Source organism: Pseudoliparis swirei, chromosome 24, assembly GCF_029220125.1.
Source record: "Pseudoliparis swirei isolate HS2019 ecotype Mariana Trench chromosome 24, NWPU_hadal_v1, whole genome shotgun sequence".
Taxonomy (NCBI): Eukaryota; Metazoa; Chordata; class Actinopteri; order Perciformes; family Liparidae; genus Pseudoliparis; species Pseudoliparis swirei.
This window is the reverse complement of record NC_079411.1, coordinates 21,679,160-21,699,261: the sequence shown is the minus strand read 5'-3', so window position 1 is coordinate 21,699,261 and position 20,102 is coordinate 21,679,160. Positions and strand designations below refer to the sequence as shown.

The following is a 20,102-nucleotide window of genomic DNA, read 5'->3' as shown; positions in this document are numbered from 1 at the left end:
AATCCATAATGGTAGAGTGATGAAGTGATTGGAAAAACACTACATAATGCAAGAGATCTGTTTGATTGCTGATTCATTTTAGACGTCTACAAGGTGGGGGAAATGAAATCCCTCCACCTATGTGATGGAGCAGTGAAATGTGCCTCGCTATACGTGACACACGATGACAGACTGATAGGTCAGGCTGTGTACTCCGCGTCCCCCCACGGGGCATATCGTCACGGCGCTCTCCTTTGTGGCCATTGTGACCGTCTTCCTCTGTGTCTCCTTTGAAAGAGACGAGGACAGAGGAGCGACATGCCGGGTATATAGGCCATTTTATTTGTCAGAGCGAGTGGGTGGACTGACGGCCTTCTCTTTTTAAAAATAGCTCTCGGCCCAATCGACATTCTCGGGTTATCATGAGTTGCTGGAGGGGCTTCATGTTCATTGGGCCGGTCGTTAAATTGGACGGCATAGCTGCATAACTTCATCCTCTCAGAGCTGTTTTACTCACCCCGGTATGTTGCTTGTCTTCGACTTGTTTTCAACATCCCTGGATAGGGCAGCAGGGACAAGAATGGAGCCATTGTTCTCAACACAGCAGCCTTTTTTTTACTTTGAAAATCAGCCAGGAATTAAAAGAGTGGGACACAAGTAAGACTTCACTCATGAGGATTATACCAAAGACACCTGGACTTTTGGTTTTAGGCTCAATATGATTTAAAAGTCCATTTATTTGAATGAAACCGTCTTTGAAAGTAGAAAACATTCTCTCCCACTGAATAAACGAGAGGCTGCTTACACTCATGAGCTAGTTTATAGGACATTCTTCATCCTCCCAGCACACAGAGTATGAATCTCACTACTAGATGCTCAAATCTGTCTTTCAGTCCAAGGGCAGGACATGCTGATATGATGTCCCTGCTTTACAATACTCGCCTATTTCGCCCCCTCATGGTCCTCTGAGTCTCACCCTATACAGGAAATGGCCCCATTGTCCTTGGGAGAGGAAGTGGCCTGGAGCAGACCACTAGCTCGCGGGATTGATGGAGACTGTGGTGAATTATTAATCATCCCATATGCAGATACTGCATACAGCCCGACTACAGAGGAATTTTTTTTGGAGCAATGGACAGTATAGAGACGCATTTGATCACCTGTACCAGGGAGAGTTACCCTATTGGAGGGCAAAGACGCGCTTAAGCTGGAGCGTTGACTGACTGTACAAATGAAGCATAAAGTAGCATAAAGAAGTGAGTTCAAGAGTCGCAGGATTTTCTAAAAACAATAACGACCCTGAGCTCGACATTCTGTCAAAACTAACTCCACTCCACTCAACGTTCACATATTCGCTTCTTCTGCATTTTTTGACCTTATCGCAGTCGTCAGGAGATTGCTCACCTCTTTTTGGAACTGAAGAAACACTTCAAGGACTTCTTGTCATTGCTGATTTAAAAGATGAGCTTAGAATCAGCAGACGCGACGAGTCACCCTCAAGGTCCTCTTACTTATAGCTGGTTTTTGAGCTGTCAAACGAAAAACAAGCAACATATTTTTTGTCAAATGCAGAGAAGCATTTGAGTGTGTGGTGTGTACAGCGTTGTGTTACTGCATGTGACAACTATATCAACCTAATTGCATATTTTTTATTATTTTGTATCATTGTGCAAGAGAGCTTAGAACCAGATGTTAATGGAAACACACTGTCTGTTCATTTCGTCTGTTGGCCACTAGAGGGAGACAGAACCCACACAACTAGTTAACGTTTAAGGCCTTAATCCCATTCTCAACACTCACCGAATCAAAGACTTTAAAGCGCCTTCCCCAAAATGTACCTGAGGGTTCAGGGTTTAAGGCTTTAGGGGGAGGACTTTAAGATTTGGCCAAAGAGGTATTTGTTGGGGTCAGTTTTCCGTGTGTGAAAGTTTGAGGGTGCTGCAGCATGTCTGTGCACATTCTCAGGCGGGCCGGGTGGTTGGCTCTCAGGGTTAAAATAGCTCTGCGTTGGGTCCAGTCACATGGCCATCTTTATTCGTTTAGGAAGAGGAAGTAAGAGAAGGTGGAAATACCCAGAGATACTTCTAATGGTATATAACAATAAGACAGATGTTAAGCTTGGACCGCTTATTGTTGTCGGTGGCTGCAAGAGGATCTGCTATGCCAGTATATAGGAAACACTTTTATTTACAAGTATTGCATCTTCTAAATGTTGGTGAATCTCTGTTTCTTTATTAGCAGTGCAGCACCTCATCTGCTTATAGTGTCGTCAAGGTATCTAGATAGTATCGAGCATCACCTGTCACACACTCGGGCTCTGTCAGATAGGACACTATAAATATCAACAGGGTGGGATTTGAATTCTCTGGCTTAAAATACTTTCCCTTGTCACCAGTTGTTAATAAAGAGGCATGCTTAATTTTCCCACGAGTCCATCAGAAGAAAGATGAGAACACGATAGACATTCACCGTGGACTTAATAATAGTCTCAAGTGATTCAGGCCCCTAAAAAAAACACCACAACAAGAATATATCATCAATTATTTACCTCTGGCAAAATGTAATGTGGTTGGGAAAAAAAAGAAAAAAAAGGGGAAAGTTTTTCGTCGAAGAACTACATGTCCCATGATGCATCGCTTTCAATATGACCAAATGGAACCCGGAGTAGACCGGACGGTCGTGACAGCTGAGCGAAACTTAAACGCCGACTGCGACCTTCATTCGACACGAAGGAGACACAACATGTGAGTTTAATATGTTCCCTTTTCCCCTCCTGCTGAGGCTTCAGACGCGTCGTTGCTCTGGAGGAAGTTTCTCAAAACTCTCCAAAACCTATTGGTCGAGAAGAAGATTTTCCATAACGGTGCATGAGGGTGTGATATCAGTTTAAATAGTTCACATAACTAACGAAGTTACCTTTTGACTTCCGGTTTGAACGAAGACACGTGCGGCTCTTTTGAAGAGTGCCGACGTGTGAAGCTGTAAGCTAGCGGACTCTCAGCTGCTCTCTGGTCCCGAGTCTCAGTCGGAGCTACGAGTTTTACATATAGTTTGTGTTGCATTACAGCAGTCTGTAATTATGTACATTATACATTAAACTATTTATTATTTATTAGGGACCGTTTGCCCATTAGAGTGAAGACGTCGCCTTTCATCGACACAACACACACACACATTTAAACTTACACTCACACACTTCCAATTACACACGCGTATACACACCTAGACACACACATAAAGAGACATACACTTACACAAAGATACACATAGACACACACTCCTATACACATCTACACAGACACACACTTACACACACAAATACTGTGTCTGTAGCACATACTATTCTTTTTTTTAAGGATGAAAACAAAATGTTTTTTTTCGTTTTTAAACTTGTTTATATTCCTCAAAGTATAACTAAGTGTATCCTAATAAATGTGTGGCCTAATGCTAAAAGGATCATTATATTATTATTGTATTGGCTCCAAAAGAAGATCTAATTTGGATGCTAGTATGAAAACAACATCTCACCTGTCAGATGGCACAGTCATTTTGATCATGGTTTCTCGACTACTTCTCCCTCACAGTTCATTTCTCCCGATCATCTAAAAAACAAACTAACAAAACAGCAAAGTCTCGGGGGGGAAAGCAAATGTACTTTTATTTGACAACAGGTGTTTAAGCCCCTCGCATAAGCAATGTAAGGCAGAATGGACGTTTCAGTTCTTGACATCTTTGCTCAGGATCCATGTTCAGTGTTCATGACTGTCGTCTGTCTGGGTCTCTGTGACATTTGGAACAAAGCCAATACTCCTCTGATCATACAGTATAATTGGGGGCGGCTGTAGGGCAGTGGTCGTCCTGCAACCGCAAGCTAGTCGGTTCTATCCCCGCTATCCCCATTAGTTGCATGTTGAAGTGCCCATGAGCAAGGCACTGAACCCCCAGTTGCTCCCCGGGCGCTTCACTGCAGCCCACTGCTCCGTTACCTTAATAACTAAGGATGGGTTAAATGCAGAGAATACATTTCATACATGTATATAACTATATGTAATATGACGATAAAAGTCATTCTCATTGGTTTTATTTGAGTTTGAGTTGTATTACTGTATTTTAAACTGACTTATTTCCTTAGAGCAGGACATATGAACATTTGGCTTCAATCACAGGTAGATTTCACTTAGATGTATGACACCTTTTTTTATTCACCTTTTAACTTCAGTTGTAATATTTTAGCCTTAGTAACAAACTGTGAATTACTGAAGAGTATCTGTTCCAGTTTTTAATGGGGGGGAGATCTTTCTGGCCTTTCTGTGCTTTTACTAAGGGATTGAAAATCTAAAACATTTCAAAAGCTGATCTCTTCAAGAAGAGAAGATCTCCTGTTATTTTCAGTCATGAAACTTGTTTACTTTAGTTTGTTGAGTGTAGACAAAGAGATCAGCGTCGTTGACAGGTTTAAGCTTCTTAGTTTTTGGACAACATCTTGTGTGATGCAATTGAATATTTTGGCTTTATCTCGAGATCTCATGACCGTGTCAGATTACACGTTAGATTAACAGAGGAGGTTAAACATATATGTGTTCTGTTGCTTAGAGCATATGAGAACAAAAATAAAGTAGCATAAATAGTCTTTGTTTTATTCACATATCTTTACACCATACTTTATGTGTGTTTTTAGTTTTACGTTAAACCAGATTTAATAAACAATCGGCCTATACGAGCTTCATGGTAAATAGTACACACCACTGATGTTATCTAAAAGTAAACATGTTCTCATTACTCCCTCGGGATGTAACCTAAACTTGTCATGACGGAAAATCGTAGATACGGATAAACATGCAAGATCATTAGGTACAAATCAGGTAAACATTTTTTACATTTATTTAAATGTTATAGTTAAACAGAAGAAACAATAATGTATGAAGAGGGTAAGAAGACTTCCACATGCATTTGTACCACAAATAGTCTTGTTCAGTTTTACGTAGCTAGTAATTAATGACTGTCTGTAAATCACTGACTAGTCGTGCTGGGAAACAGACTCTGCATTGTTGCTGCGATAAAGGCCGAACTATTGCCACATCATTTGGATTTTACCAAAGCAGTGTTCAGTTGATCCAAATTCCTTTAACGACGAGGAAGTGGTACCTGCTGACCCGCCGCAGGGGAACAATAATCTGGACAAGTTCTGACCCATAGGCCTCCTGCTCTTCTTCTCAGTTCAGCCTCTGTCTCACGACAGGGACTGAGAGACTCTCCGTCACACATGATAAAGCAGCACGCCTTTTCCCTGTACGTCCCTCCTCCTCCTCCTCCTCCTCTCTCCTTTCCCCCTCCAGCCCCACCTCCACACCCTGCCTCACTGTTGCTTTTCTCTCTGCCTTTCAGGACACACTCGGGACAGGACAGAAGCCGGCCGGCCCAGCAGCCCGGAGCGCGTTTCCTTTGATGGACGCTCTCTTCACGGCGACAGTCCAGACACAGAACAGCATAGTGTGCTAAGTTGCACTACGGCAGGATCCCTGTAAGTCTGTTTCAGTTCTTTAATACACCAAGTGGCTGTCTGGCTTGTCCAGTGTTATTAGCATTTAGCTAATGTGTGTGTGTGTGTGTGTGTGTGTGTGGCTCAGTTTGTGTTGATCAGCTTTGATCCTGCAGCGTTTGGATTTCATGTTTCACGTCAACATGACGAGATGCTTTGTGTGCAAGAGAAGAGTTTATGAGCGCTTTACCGCCGTCGTTTAAAGTTTTGCTTCACACTTTGTCTTTGTACTTTTGAACCAACGCTGCTGATTAGATGTCCCGGGGGCATTTTTCATTTTCGACGACGAGAGGGAAACTTCTGTGACGTTCAACACATAAGAACGGCAAAACATTTATCCGAGACTCGTAACTCAAGACACTGGCCTTCATGGTTGAACACGTTGACCTGGCGCTGTAACTTTCTGTTTGTTTCATTTGATCCATTACCTGAACACATTCATGTGATGGGTGTACAGGGTAAATATGTATGTTCTTCCATTATTTAGTTTAAGAGTTAATCGTCTTACGACACTCCCTTAAATGACTTTTGTTAATGTTAGGGCATGTGTCGTATGCCTCGAAGACATTTCACTGCAATGCAGTGAAGCAACGATTTAATGAAGTGTAATCTAATGTGTGGTTGAGCCGCCTTCTTTCAGTTGCATATTGTACAGAGTTTCCTAATAGAAATGAATGTGACAACCAGATGTGTTTTAAGATAACACAAATCATTTGAGGTTAAATTCTAGATCTCCTTAACCCTCCTGTTACCTTCAGGGTCAATTTGACCGCATTCAATGTTTAACGTCGGTGTTCTTTCGGGTCAATTTGACCCCAGGATGTTTTTTCCCGTGTCAAACATATAAGAAATATCAACTTTTTTTATATATTTAAAGGGCTATTTAGGTAGTCAACAAACAAACATAAAGTACCTCACACTTACACTTGGGAAACAATATTAATTCTAATAATAGACACTCAAAGTCTTTAAGTCCAGTAGTCACACACAGTCTTGTCTGGAGGTTTTAATTGCTGGGGTCAAATTGACCCCGAGGGTAAAATATGTTAGTAAATGTAAAGGTAACAGGAGGGTTAAACCTTCTGCCCCCATCGAGCAACACAAGGACAATCTTTTAAGTCAAAATCCCGCTCACAGTCGGGCTTTTTGCTCACGGAAATCTGCAGAATGGAAACATTATGTCAACCCTGCTTCTCGTCCTGTTATTCACGCGTCTCTCTTAAAGGTCACGACGGTCAGTAACTCAGCTGGCCGGCTCTCACTCGCATAATCTTTAACTCTCGAGTCACACCAGTTGTTATTATTTCTGCCCAAATCTCAACGCTCTAATCTACAAGGTCATCAAGTTTGAATTTGAGTCTGATGTTTTGAGCCAAAGCAGATTTATAAAGGGCTGCCTCGTGTTGGGGGAACAGAGCAGATTGCCCTTTAGGGGGTGAGTAAGTGGTATTTGTGGTGTTTTTTTGTGACCACTTTCATTTCATGTGTAAATGCTGTCCAGATATAGCTCTCCCAGTTGTCAGGGGGACATTCCTGCTCACGTTGGGGTTCTCTGTGCACCGGCCTGTTGTCTTTTCCCAGGCTCCCTCCCAAACGTATATATCTAATATACCTCTCCGTCTGATACAACCGATCGGTTAAACTGTCTTTCTCATTTGTCTGAACACCACACTCCCTCCCAGCACTTTAATTACCTTCGCATTGAAAATGCGGAAGGTTATGTTTTGATGGCCGTGTATTTATATGCGTGCGTGTTATTCGCATAAGTCAAAAAGTATTAAACCGAATCGCATGAAATTTGGTGGGATGATTGGTTATTATCCGGGGACCATTTGATTAGATTTTGGGATCGATCAGGTCAAAGGTCAAGGTCAAGGTCATGAAAAGGTCAACATCTTATTTGTACACATAGCACGGCCAATTTTTATCCAATTGGCATGCAACTAATGCCAAAATGTCCATAATTCAATGCCCAATCTTGTGATATGAGAAGGTATGCGCTCTACCGAGTGCCCGTTCTAGTTAGTCAATGAATCAAATCCAAGTTTTATAATTAATTAATTGTCATTTACATACATTTTATAACGTTCACTGGTTTCAGCTTCTCAAGTATGTGGCTTATTTGCCTTTCATATTATTGTAAAAGGATTATATATTCGTCACTCTTTTCGATGATTCTGTAGACTAAATAATGAATTTAACTTAAACACCTGACAAACCGTTAAATCAATATTTAAAATAATCTGAATGTGCTGCTCTTAATCTAAGCAGCCGGTCCCTTTCCCAAGCCGTGTCCAGCTCTCTTTCTCGCGACTAACTTCAATATTTGTTTTACGTCGGGCATCATTTCCCGTGTATCGTCATGATGTCGGCTTTGTGTTTGCATTGTGCCGACCTGACACATATAAAAAGACGTCATTGTTTCTCAGGTGTTATCTCACTGCCCTTTTATGAATGATATCACAGGATGAATAATGAACTTGTGCGTTTGTGAGCCATATAAAACTTGCTGAAGCAATTAGACCTCAAAAGCCGATAAAAGACTGTAAAAAGTTGATTTACCTTTTGCACATGATGTAAACATGATTATGGATGCATGTTGAATATTTTATATCTCTTTGTAATTCATATTTGGGCATTATTTTGCAGCCAACATAAGCAATTAGAGGCTCTAAATGTAAGAGCCATATTGGACTCAATAAGATGTGTTTAGTGATTTAGTAACATTAATGTTGAAATGCTCCTTTAATGACGCTATACTGACTACGTTATAGCCAATATCCCTCAGAATGAATCTTGTAACTTTTATTTTTGTTGAGTAAACCTTTTTAAATAGAGTTACTGTCTCTGAAGATTAAATACGTGTCAAACTTAATGCCAATACACAGACTAACAGTAGTAATAATATGGATTACTGGACTGAGAGAAAATCAGCGCCACAATTGGAGTAAAAAAACCTCTCAAGATGGAAGGAAGAAGTTATTATCACACAGAATAAACCCTTTTGCATGCATGAGGACCAAGTCTATATATCTATATATATGTATATGAGGCTTCATAATGGACAACGTAAGTTACTGTGGATGATATTCACGAGGACAGAAAGCTACATTGCTAGTTTATTAAGCGTAACGTTGCCCTCTACGCGTTCGCCTCCCTTGTGTAAAATACAGGATCAATATGATTGTTCAGCCTCGTGTGAATGTCACAGATCCTGTAACCCGAGGAGCAGAATATCTCACTGCAACACGGATAAAGATGTGTGACTGGTTAAACATCCGTCTGCTCCATCGATGTCTTGTGATGCAGAGTGTGTGTGCGTTACTGTGTGTGCGTTACTGTATGTGTGTGTGTGCGTTAGTGGGTGTGTGTGCAAGCAGGTTGCAGGTATGGTGAATTGTTTGTGGACTTAATGTTGCGCTCACAATGTGAACTGATCCTCTTCTCTCCGGTCCGTCTCATACTGATGCACTGTCGGGTCATCGTATCCTCTCTGCTGATGAGGATCTAATATTTAATCCAGCTTGATGATTGGATGTTGGCATTTTCAGAAGATCAGCCGGGTGACGTTGATAATAGTGGATACGGAGCTTTTGAGGAACGTCGTAGTGTCTCACGGCTTTGTGAGGTCATCACTATATACTATGACAGGAGTTATTTTTTCGAAAAGTAGTTAATGGTAAGACAAGTACAATAGTGATAAATATCTCAAAGCATGGAGCCTCCAGGATTCGTACGGTCATGCAAAACCTGGAAAAGTCATGGAATTTTAAAATGGTCATTTCCAGGCCTGGAAAAGTCCTGGAAAAAACGTAAATCATAAAAGTGTTGGAAAAGTCATCGAAATGTGTTATCATCACATGTTCATTTATGCGGAGTTTAAAATAATTAATATGTTTTTTAAAGAAAGACGCTCAAAATATAAGTCAGCGTACGCTCTCAATACGCAAAATGTTCTAAATTGTTCATGTTTATAACGAGATTTCAGTTTGGTCATGGACATTTGGTTTAATGTCATGGAAAAGTCATGGAAAAGTCCTGGAAATCCATTGGTCAAAATGTATAAGAACCCTGAGCCTCAAACTCTTCGACATGTAATAATGACCATATGTGCACTACTCTCTAGCGTCCTATATGATGGGGTGCATGCTGGAGTTAAGTGAGTTAATTCTCATTATAATGGATATAGAGAAACTTATCAGTCCCTAGTTACTGTAACGGATCTGCTTGAAGTCAGAGACCGTCTCATTTTCTCTTCCCCAACTCGCCCTGAAAGTTATGAATTCAAGCATTAAAACGGAGATATGCATTATTACTTATCCTTCTTATTCCCTTTAAGCCACATCTATTATTTGGCATCCCGCAGCAACTCTCCAGTCATGGGCTCAAAGACTTGTGAAGGTCTGTGGCGAGAGCGTGCAATGAAGTGTTCATTGAAAAGTTCGGCCTCTTTTAAACTCCTTGTTTTTGGTATCGATCTCTCCGTCTAGTTACAGAAGAGGTGAAAAGAAGAGCGCCTTACTAAAAATGTGACTTCCTAGCTTCTCGTTGGGTATACCCGTGTCTCAAATGTAGCCCTCCTCCAGTGTGGGTGTCCTCTCTCCCTCTCTCCCTCCCTCCTTCCTTCCTGTCTCGCCCTCTCCCTCCTGTGTGCCTCTGCTCACGTACACACCCTCCTGCGTTGTTTGCACAGAGTACCAACGTAGAGCTTTTCAAACGTCCTTTACCTCCGTTGAGTTCAGCTCCGGTCCAAGGTCAAAGTCTCAGTTCAGTCTTAAAGCCAGTAGCTAGAACAGTAGCCTTCCCAACTGTTGTTGTTGTGTATTTTATTCAGTCAATCAAATACAATAGAATATTATTCTATATAATATACAGAACACAAAGACTGAAAAGATATAGGTTGAAGCAAAAAATGCTTATATATTCCTATCCTAAAATAATATAAAATAAATCAGAAAATTTATATAAAATAAAGAAAAATAACAAATAAAATAAAAAAAAAAAATATATATATATACATAAAGTAGTTAATTACTCAAATTAACGTATTTGTTTAGTTACTATTCTTAGATTTAAATTAATTTGACATTATTTCTGGTTAAAGTTCACTTTGAAGAATCCCTGAGTCAGTTGTGCTGTTTCTGAACACACTGATCTTTGCAGCTCCATTATGCTTTGTATGAATGTTACTCAGCTGACAGTTTGTTTTTCTCTCTTCTCTGGCATCCTGCCCAGCACACTAAGAAGACGAGAATACAAAGGAGGGAGAGATGGCTAATAACCATGTCCCCCGCATGGCCGACGGCGTCGCGCTCGGCTGCGTGGTTAACAAACCAGCACTGGGCTTCACTCACGGCTAAACAGGAACTGACAGTGTTAAAGTGAAAAGCTTCTTTCTTCTTTTTTTTGTTCTAGACATACGACTTTTTTCTTTCTCGCTCCAGTTTATGTTAAATGAAAGTAATGTTGTCGTTGCCATGTGCCCGTGAGGACATTCTCTCTCCTATACACCACACATACTGTAGATTCACAGCCAGGAATAGAAGGTCGGATGTGGGTGAATAGCTGCAGGTGGTGGGACTCCTCTGACATCTATAAGAGAGAGGATAGATGGGGGACGGGTTGGCCACAACCCAAAACACTCAGCTGATTGAAAGAACCGTGTGGTGGAAAGCAGAGTCGACCATCAAGGAGGAAGAGGACTAAAGGGCTTCTGGTTGGTGGTGATATCGTGATACCGGCGCTGGGGGATTCCATTCAAATCAGGTACAATACGATGGGTGTGTTCAGGTGTGCACAGCTGTGTGTCATGTGCATATATATACAGTGCATCCGGAAAGTATTCACAGCGCTTCATTTTTTCCACATTTTGTTATGTTACAGCCTTATTCCAAAATGGATTAAATTCATTATTTTCCTCAACATTCTACACACAAAAACCCATAATCCATCCATCCATCCATTTTCATCCGCTTATTCCGGCGTCGGGTCGTGGGGGCAGCAGACCCAGCAGGTTGACCCAGACTTCCCTCTCGCCCGCAACATTTTCCAGCTCATTTTGGGGGATCCCGAGGCGTTCCCAGGCCAGCCGGGAGATGTAGTCTCTCCAGCGTGTCCTGGGTCTTCCCCGGGGTCAGCCTTAGAGATAGGGGAAGGAGCTCGGACATCAGGAGGGAGCTTGGAGTCGAGCCGCTACTCCTTCGCATCGAAAGGAGTCAGCTGAGGTGGTTCGGGCATCTGATTCGGATGCCTCCTGGACGCCTCCCGTTAGAGATTTTCCAGGCACGTCCTACTGGGAGGAGACCCCGGGGAAGACCCAGGACAAAAAAACAGAAAACCCATAATGACAAAGTGAAAACTGTTTTTTGCAAATTTTTGCACATTTATTACAAATAAAGAACGAAAACATAACATGTAAATTAGTGTAACGGAGGTGGAACGGGCACGGAAGAACTTGACTCAGATGGTGTATTTTCCCAATACTTATTTATTCTGCAGGAGAGAGCAGAACACACACAATTTCCTTCTGGTCTGTCTCTGTACTTCCGCTTCCTATACACACGCAAAACAAAACAATTTACACAAAGAAAGTATACGTTGGGGCGACCGGATGTAGCTCAACAAACGGCGCCAAACTGGCTCAACGAAACTGCCACCAAACGTATATTTTAACGGTCTAAATGACACGACAGCTGGACGCCGGGATCGTATTAACGTTCCACTATTGTATGTGACATAAACGGTCACTTTTTATTAAAGAATACAGAGAAAATAGTTCGACATCGTTCCTCACTCAACTCACCTTCAGCAATACAAAGCCATTGTGAGGGGAAGACGGACTCAGGAGCAGGAAGTACAACAGAGATGGAAAGCAATTTCCGCAGGAAACAGATTTTTAAAAATAACGGTAAATAAAAATAGCTCATTAAAATAAAATTCACAAACACTCAACAATATCGTTGAACAACAAACAAAAATAAAATACAATACATTGAAAACAAGAAATGACAGAATGCATTTCTGACTCCGTTACATAAGTATTCACAGCCTTTGCTCAATACTTTGTTGAAGCACCTTTGGCAGCAATTACAGCCTCAAGTCTTCTTGGGTATTCAATTCAATTCAATTCAGTTTATTTGTATAGCCCAATTTCACAAATTACAAATTTGTCTCGGAGTGCTTTACAATCTGTACACATAGACATCCCTGCCCCAAAACCTCACATCGGACCAGGAAAAACTCCCAAATAACCCTTCAGGGGGAAAAAGGAAGAAACCTGGAGGAGAGCAACAGAGGAGGATCCCTCTCCTAGGATGGACAGATGCAATAGATGTAATGTGTACAGAAGGACAGATTTAGAGTTAAATACATTCAATGAATATGACAGAGTGTATGAATAGTTCATAGTAGGCATATTCCACGATGGAGACCTCCACGATCCATCAGGCAGATGGCGGTGGGGAGGAGGAGTGGGCGGAGTCTCAACAGGACAGTGGCGTAGTCATGAGCAGGAATTTGACGACCCAGACGATCCATCAGGCAGATAGATTTATGCTGTCTCATAGGGTCCGATGACCCCATGAGACGAAAGTCAAAAGGACTTCCGGGAGAAAGCAGAGTTAGTAACGTGTGATTGAGAGATGAAAATTCATCCTTAAGGAGAGAAAAAGAGGAGATAGGTACTCAGTGCATCCTAAAACGTCCCCCGCAGCTATAAGCCTATAGCAGCATATCAAGGGGCTGGACCAGGGCAAACCTGATTCAGCCCTAACTATAAGCTCTGTCAAAGAGGAAGGTCTTAAGTCTACTCTAAACGAGGTGACTGTGTCTGCCTCCGACTGAAATTGGAAGCTGGTTCCATAAAAGAGGAGCTTGATAACCAAAGGCTCTGGCTCCCATTCTACTTTTTAAGACTCTAGGAACTACAAGTAGTCCCGCATTTAGTGAGCGTAGCTCTCTAGTGGGGCAATATGGTACGACAAGCTCCTTAAGATATGATGGAGCATCACCAATCAAGGCTTTGTAGGTTAAGAGAAGAATTTTAAAAGTGATTCTTGATTTTACTGGGAGCCAGTGCAGAGCAGCTAGTGCAGGAGTGATGTGATCTCTTTTCTTAGTTTTAGTGAGAACACGAGCTGCAGCATTCTGGATCAACTGGAGGACCTAAGAGATTTATTAGAGCAGCCTGCTAATAAGGAGTTGCAGTAATCCAGTCTCAAGTAACGAACGCGTGAACCAATTTTTTCTGCATCTTTTGAGACAAGATGTGCCTGATTTTGAAATATTACGAGATGAAAGAATGCAGTCCTTGAGATTTGCTTTACGTGGGAGTTAAAGGACAAGTCCCGATCAAAGATAACGCCAAGATTCTTTACAGTGGTGTTGGATGCCAGGGCAATGCCGTCTACAGAATCCACATCACCAGATAATTGATCTCTGAGGTGCTCAGGGCCGATTAAAATTACGGTTTTGTCTGAGTTTAACATCAAGAAGTTGCAGGTCATCCATGTTTTATGTCTTTAAGACATGCTTGAATTTTACAGAGTTGGTTGCTCTCCTCTGGTTTTATCGATAAATATAGTTGAGTGTCATCTGCATAACAATGAAAGTTTATGGAGTGTTTCCTGATAATATTGCCCAAAGGAAGCATGTATAAGGTAAATAAAATTGGTCCAAGCACAGAACCTTGTGGAACTCCGTGATTAACGTTGGTGGTTATCGAGGCCATCGTTTACAAATACAAACTGAGATCGATCTGATAAATAGGATTTAAACCAAATTAGTGCCGTGCCTGAAATGCCAATCGACTGCTCCAGTCTCTGTAACAGGATGTCATGGTCAATGGTGTCGAATGCAGCACTAAGGTCTAACAAGACCAGGACAGAGAGGAGTCCTTTATCTGCTGCCATTAAGAGGTCATTTGTAATTTTCCCCAGTGCCGCCTCGGTGCTGTGGTGTTTTCTAAAACCTGATTGAAATTTCTCAAATAAACTATTATGATGTAGAAAGTCGCACAACTGATTTGACCACTTTCTCAAGGATCTTGGAGAGGAAGGGGAGGTTAGAGATCGGTCTGTAGTTAGCCAATACCTCTGGATCCAGAGTGGGCTTCTTCAGGAGAGGTTTAATAACAGCCACCTTGAAGGAGTGGTACGTGGCCTGTTAGCAGAGACACATTGATAATATCTAATAGAGAGCTTAATTAAAGGCAAAACGTCTTTAAGCAGCCTCGCGGGATGGGGTCCAAGAGACAGGTAGACGTGTTCGAAGTAGAAACCGTTGAAAATAATTGGTCACGGTTGATAGGAGAAAATCCCTCCAAATATACACCAGGGCATACAGCGGTTTCCAAGGCCATTCCACTTGAGAACAGATTGGCACTGGTTATGGGCAAGAGATTATTAATCTTGTCCCTAATAGTTAAAATCTTTTCATTAAAGAAGTTCATAAAGTCATTACCACTAAGGTGGCACACCTATTTCTGGGCAGTTTCTCCCATTCTTCTTTGCAGAACCTCTCAAGTTCCATCAGGTTGGATGGGGAGCGTCGGTGCACAGCCATTTTCAGATCTCTCCAGAGATGTTCAATCGGGTTCAAGTCAGGGCTCTGGCTGGGCCACTCAAGGACATTCACAGAGTTGTCCCGTAGCCACTCCTTTGTTATCTTGGCTGTGTGCTTCGGGTCCTTGTCCTGTTGGAAGATGAACCGTCGCCCCAGTCTGAGGTCCAGAGTTCTTTGGAGCATGTTTTCATCGAGGATATCTCTGTACATTGCTGCATTCATCTTTCCCTCAATCCTGACTAGTCTCCCAGTTCCTCCCGCTGAAAAACATCCCCACAGCATGATGCTGCCACCACCATGCTTCACTGTAGGGATGGTATTGGCCAGGTGATGAGCAGCGCCTGGTTCCCTCCAGACATGACGCTTGGCATTCAGGCCAAAGAGTTCAATCTTTGTTTCATCAGACCAGAGAATTTTGTTTCTCACGGTCTGAGAGTCCTTCAGGTGCTTTTTTGCAAACTCTAGGCGGGCTGTCATGTGCTTTTGACTGAGGAGTGGCTTCCGTCTGGCCACTCTACCAAACAGGCCTGATTTGTGGAGTGCTGCAGAGATGGTTGTCCTTCTGGAAGGTTCTCCTCTCTTCATAGAACAATGCTGGAGCTCTGTCAGAGTGACCATCGGGTTCCTGGTCACCTCCCTGACTAAGGCCCTTCTCCCCCGATCGCTCAGTCTGGCTGGGCGGCTCTAGGAAGAGTCCTGGTGGTTCCAAACTTCTTCCATTTCCGGATGATGGAGGCCACTGTGCTCATTGGGACTTTCAATGCTGCAGAAATCTTTCTGTACCCTTCGCCAGATCTGTGCCTCGATACAATTCTGTCTCGGAGGTCTATAGATAATTCCTTGAACTTCATGGCTTGGTTTATGCTCTGATATGCACTGTCAACTGTGATACCTTATATAGAGCGTATTCACTCACGTGACCACAACAAACTCCATGTTGGGGTCCCACCACGGCATTGTTTTGCTTGTTTGTGTGCCGCTCTTCTTTAGAAATGACCATTATATCCTGAAGGAGACACAATTTCAGTTCAAAACGGTGTGCCTTGCGATTATGGTACTGTGCTTCATTGTTGGATGTGGGACTGATTCAGAATATGGGTTTATCAGCTCAACAAGAGGCTATTACTTCAACTTGTCATGCATCTACTTCGGCTTCACTCGGCGTATGAGCGTTACGACTGTTCTCATGTGTTTCTGTTGATACATCGGGTTGTTGGCACGTTTCCATTGACACACTCGTCAATAATCTCTTTTTGCTGTTTCGCCGAGCGAAAATCAATGTTTCACTTGCGCAAAAGGAACTGTGGATGGAAACTTGGGAGGAAGCCATGAACATGGCAACTCCGTCGGGCGATGTCTGCCTTTACTCTGTGATTCATTTCAAGGTAAAATAAAACACTGGCAACATGGGAACAGCACTCAGCACGGCCACCAAACAGGCACTGCTGGTCCTGAAGGAGCTGGAAGCGGCTTCATCAGACACTCGTCCTGGAGGCGGAGCTGTGCGACTACGGATCATATATGAACCCAGACACGGGGCGATTGATGTGGTATTTCTACAACAAGTATAACGCAGAAATAGTTGTTAATGTCCCATGGTCGATAGCGGAAATGAAAACTGTTTTACAGGAATCGAATGTGACCGGGCTATGTGCTGGTAACTAGCGAATTAACCACAAAGTGTTGAGCGAGTAAAATCAGGTAAAAAAGCGTTGCAAATATTCAATTCCAACCGCTGAAATCTTTCTTTGGTAATGCAGAAGGACATGAGGTCGCTGGCCTCTCGCATAATCAAACAGCGGACACGATAGCCAGGTCAACTTCTTCTGACATTTAATAAGTGGGACCCCAAGATGGCGCGATTGAGATTCTGACGTCACGTGAATACGCTCTATAGACAGATGTGTGCCTTTCTCAATCATGTCCAATCAACTGAATTTAGCACAGGTGGACTCTAATCAAACATCTCAAGGATGATAGATAGATAGATAGATGTATACTTTATTGATCCCGCAAGCGGGAAATTACAGGCAGATCCAGGAAGATTACAGCATAACAATGTGATCAGTGGAAACAGGATGCACCTGAGCTAAATTTTGAGTGTGATAGCAAAGGCTGTGAATACTTATGTACATGTTTTCGTTCTTTATTTTTAACAGATTTGCAAAAATGTGCAAAAAACAGTTTTCACTTTGTCATTATGGGTTGTTGTGTGTAGAATGTTGAGGAAAATAATGAATTTAATCCATTTTGGAATAAGGCTGTAACATAACAATGTGGAAAAAGTGAAGCGCTGTGAATACTTTCCGGATGCACTGTATATATGTATATGTATATATATATATATATATATGCACCTGCTGGCCCTGTACTTGGCACGTAGCTGTTGCTCTGATTGGCTAACCCGCTGCCCTCCAGCCAGCGTGTTTTATTAACTGCAATAACTCGGTGGAGGTGTATAGAGTCCTTTTGTTACCGTCCTGCATCAAGCATGACGCCACTGTGTGAGTTGAAGAACGTTGATCTAGCTTTATTACACAGGATATTTTTTACTAGATGGACACAAAGATCTTTATGATTCGGTATTTGTTATAATAATCTGTGTCATGAACATATCGCTGTGCCTTTTTTAAACTTTTTATTTTAACTTCCGTCCCACACAGGGCAGTAAAATCAATGCACATTATTACCGCAGTGTCACTTCCATACTTTCTTTTATTTGCAGAGCAGCAACAGAAACATAAATTAAACTCATACTAAACAGAAAAACCTTGCTTTGTCTTGAATGCCGTTCTTAATATGCGGTTGAAAAATAGTTTGCCCTTCCGCTCTCTTGCCAAACACACCCGACTGCACTCGGGTGACGTCTACATATAGTTAAAGCCCCCTGACGTCATCATTGCATCATCACCATATTCATTTCAGCAAAATGTGATCAACAGTATTTCAGTATAATTGGATCTATGGCTAGTAGCACGATTACAATGTACCCGCGTGGATGAGAAAAGTATTGAAAAACACAAATCAGTGTAATTGCTTCTACACACATGATTATCGTACGTTCAGGAGTGCTTTTCCGTGTAAATGCTACGATGAAGCTCTACGATGAAGTGCTACCCAGCGCCCTGTGGCTGTTATGCGCTCACATAGTACTGTGCAGGCAGATATTATATAAACTACAGTTAAAGAAAACGACTACATACATTATACACTCTGTTACCAGCTCATTAGACACACCTGGTTAAACCTAATGTAAGCTCAAATAAAACAGTCCAGCTCTTGAGTCCGACCCTCATGCAGGTTATGGTCTTTTTTTGGAAGATGTGTCTTGTAGTTGAACTATACAGGGAGGGTTTCCTGTTTGTTTTTCTTCCACTTTTCTCATAGATTTTAATTGGCTGCGATAGTTTTATCCAAGTGTAAAATACCAACTGCTTAATGCAAAGATTGAAAACTTTACAACATATATAATTCTTGTTTTCCATATATGTATGTTGCATTGGGCAGTATTTATTTAAATAGTTGTGTATGTATGTATGTGTGTGTGTTTGTGTTTCAGTTGTGAGGAACCTGATCTGTAGCTTCAGGCAGTGGTAACTCTACCTCTGTGACCCTTAAACACGGACAGAAGGCCCGGCCCCGTTGGCCTCGAGTGAAAAGCTCTCTGATCAAACAAAAAGGTTTCATGCTGGGATGCTTCAGATCTTTTGAAAAATTAATGAGTCTCACATTACTTGCATGATTCGATCCATTAGATGCTCTAACATTTCCATGATGAAAATATGTTATCATGATGCTTTCTTCACTAGTTACTGTTTTATATCACAGGTGTATACTATTTATTATTGAGTGTAAAAATACAGTTTGACTACCTCGATTGACTTTGCAATTACTTATTATGAAGTAACTAGTATTATATTTGTAGTTTCCATTGGTCCAATAAATCAAAAACAAACATAAATCAAATAGCCACTGACGCACCGTGTGGGGTTTGTGGTTGTTGTACTTATGTACATGTTTTCGTTCTTATTTTTAACAGATTTGCAAAAATGTGCAAAAAACAGTTTTCACTTTGTCATTATGGGTTGTTGTGTGTAGAATGTTGAGGAAAATAATGAATTTAATCCATTTTGGAATAAGGCTGTAACATAACAATGTGGAAAAAGAAGCGCTGTGAATACTTTCCGGCTGCACTGTATATGTATATGTATATATATATATATATATATGCACCTGCTGGCCCTGTACTTGGCACGTAGCTGTTGCTCTGATTGGCTAACCCGCTGCCCTCCAGCCAGCGTGTTTTATTGACTGCAATAACTCCGGTGAGTGTATAGAGTCCTTTTGTTACCGCATCGAGCATGACGCCACTGTGTGAGTTGAAGAACGTTGATCTAGCTTTATTACAGGATATTTTTTACTAGATGGACACAAAGATCTTTATGATTAATATTTGTTATAATCTGTGTCATGAACATATCACTGTGCCTTTTTAAAACTTTTTATTTTAACTTCCGTCCCACACAGGCAGTAAATCAACGCACATTATTTCCGCAGTGTCACTTCCATACTTTCTTTTATTTGCAGAGCAGCAACAAATTAACTCATACTAAACAGAAAAACCTTGCTTTGTCTTGAATGCCGTTCTTAATATGCGGTTGAAAAATAGTTTGCCCTTCCGCTCTCTTGCCAAACACACCCGACTGCACTCGGGTGACGTCTACATATAGTTAAAGCCCCCTGACGTCATCATTGCATCATCACCATATTCATTTCAGCAAAATGTGATCAACAGTATTTCAGTATAATTGGATCTATGGCTAGTAGCACGATTACAATGTACCCGCGTGGATGAGAAAAGTATTGAAAAACACAAATCAGTGTAATTGCTTCTACACACATGATTATCGTACGTTCAGGAGTGCTTTTCCGTGTAAATGCTACGATGAAGCTCTACGATGAAGTGCTACCCAGCGCCCTGTGGCTGTTATGCGCTCACATAGTACTGTGCAGGCAGATATTA

The 20,102-nt window shown here is 41.7% G+C and overlaps 1 protein-coding gene across 6 annotated transcripts in view; it reads left to right on the top strand.

The window, feature by feature from the left end:
- Positions 1-2,675: 2,675 nt before the first annotated feature.
- Positions 2,676-20,102, top strand: part of hap1 (huntingtin associated protein 1) — a 50,282-nt gene continuing 32,855 nt past the window's right edge. For 2 of the 6 annotated variants that reach the window (XM_056408317.1, XM_056408315.1), the window contains exons 1-2: positions 2,697-2,723; positions 5,365-5,500. The gene's annotated coding sequence lies outside the window, so the exon portion shown is untranslated. Of the gene's footprint in view, positions 2,724-5,315; positions 5,501-20,102 lie in introns of all 6 variants that reach the window. The other 4 variants (XM_056408316.1, XM_056408320.1, XM_056408322.1 and 1 more) reach the window with 4 other exon arrangements.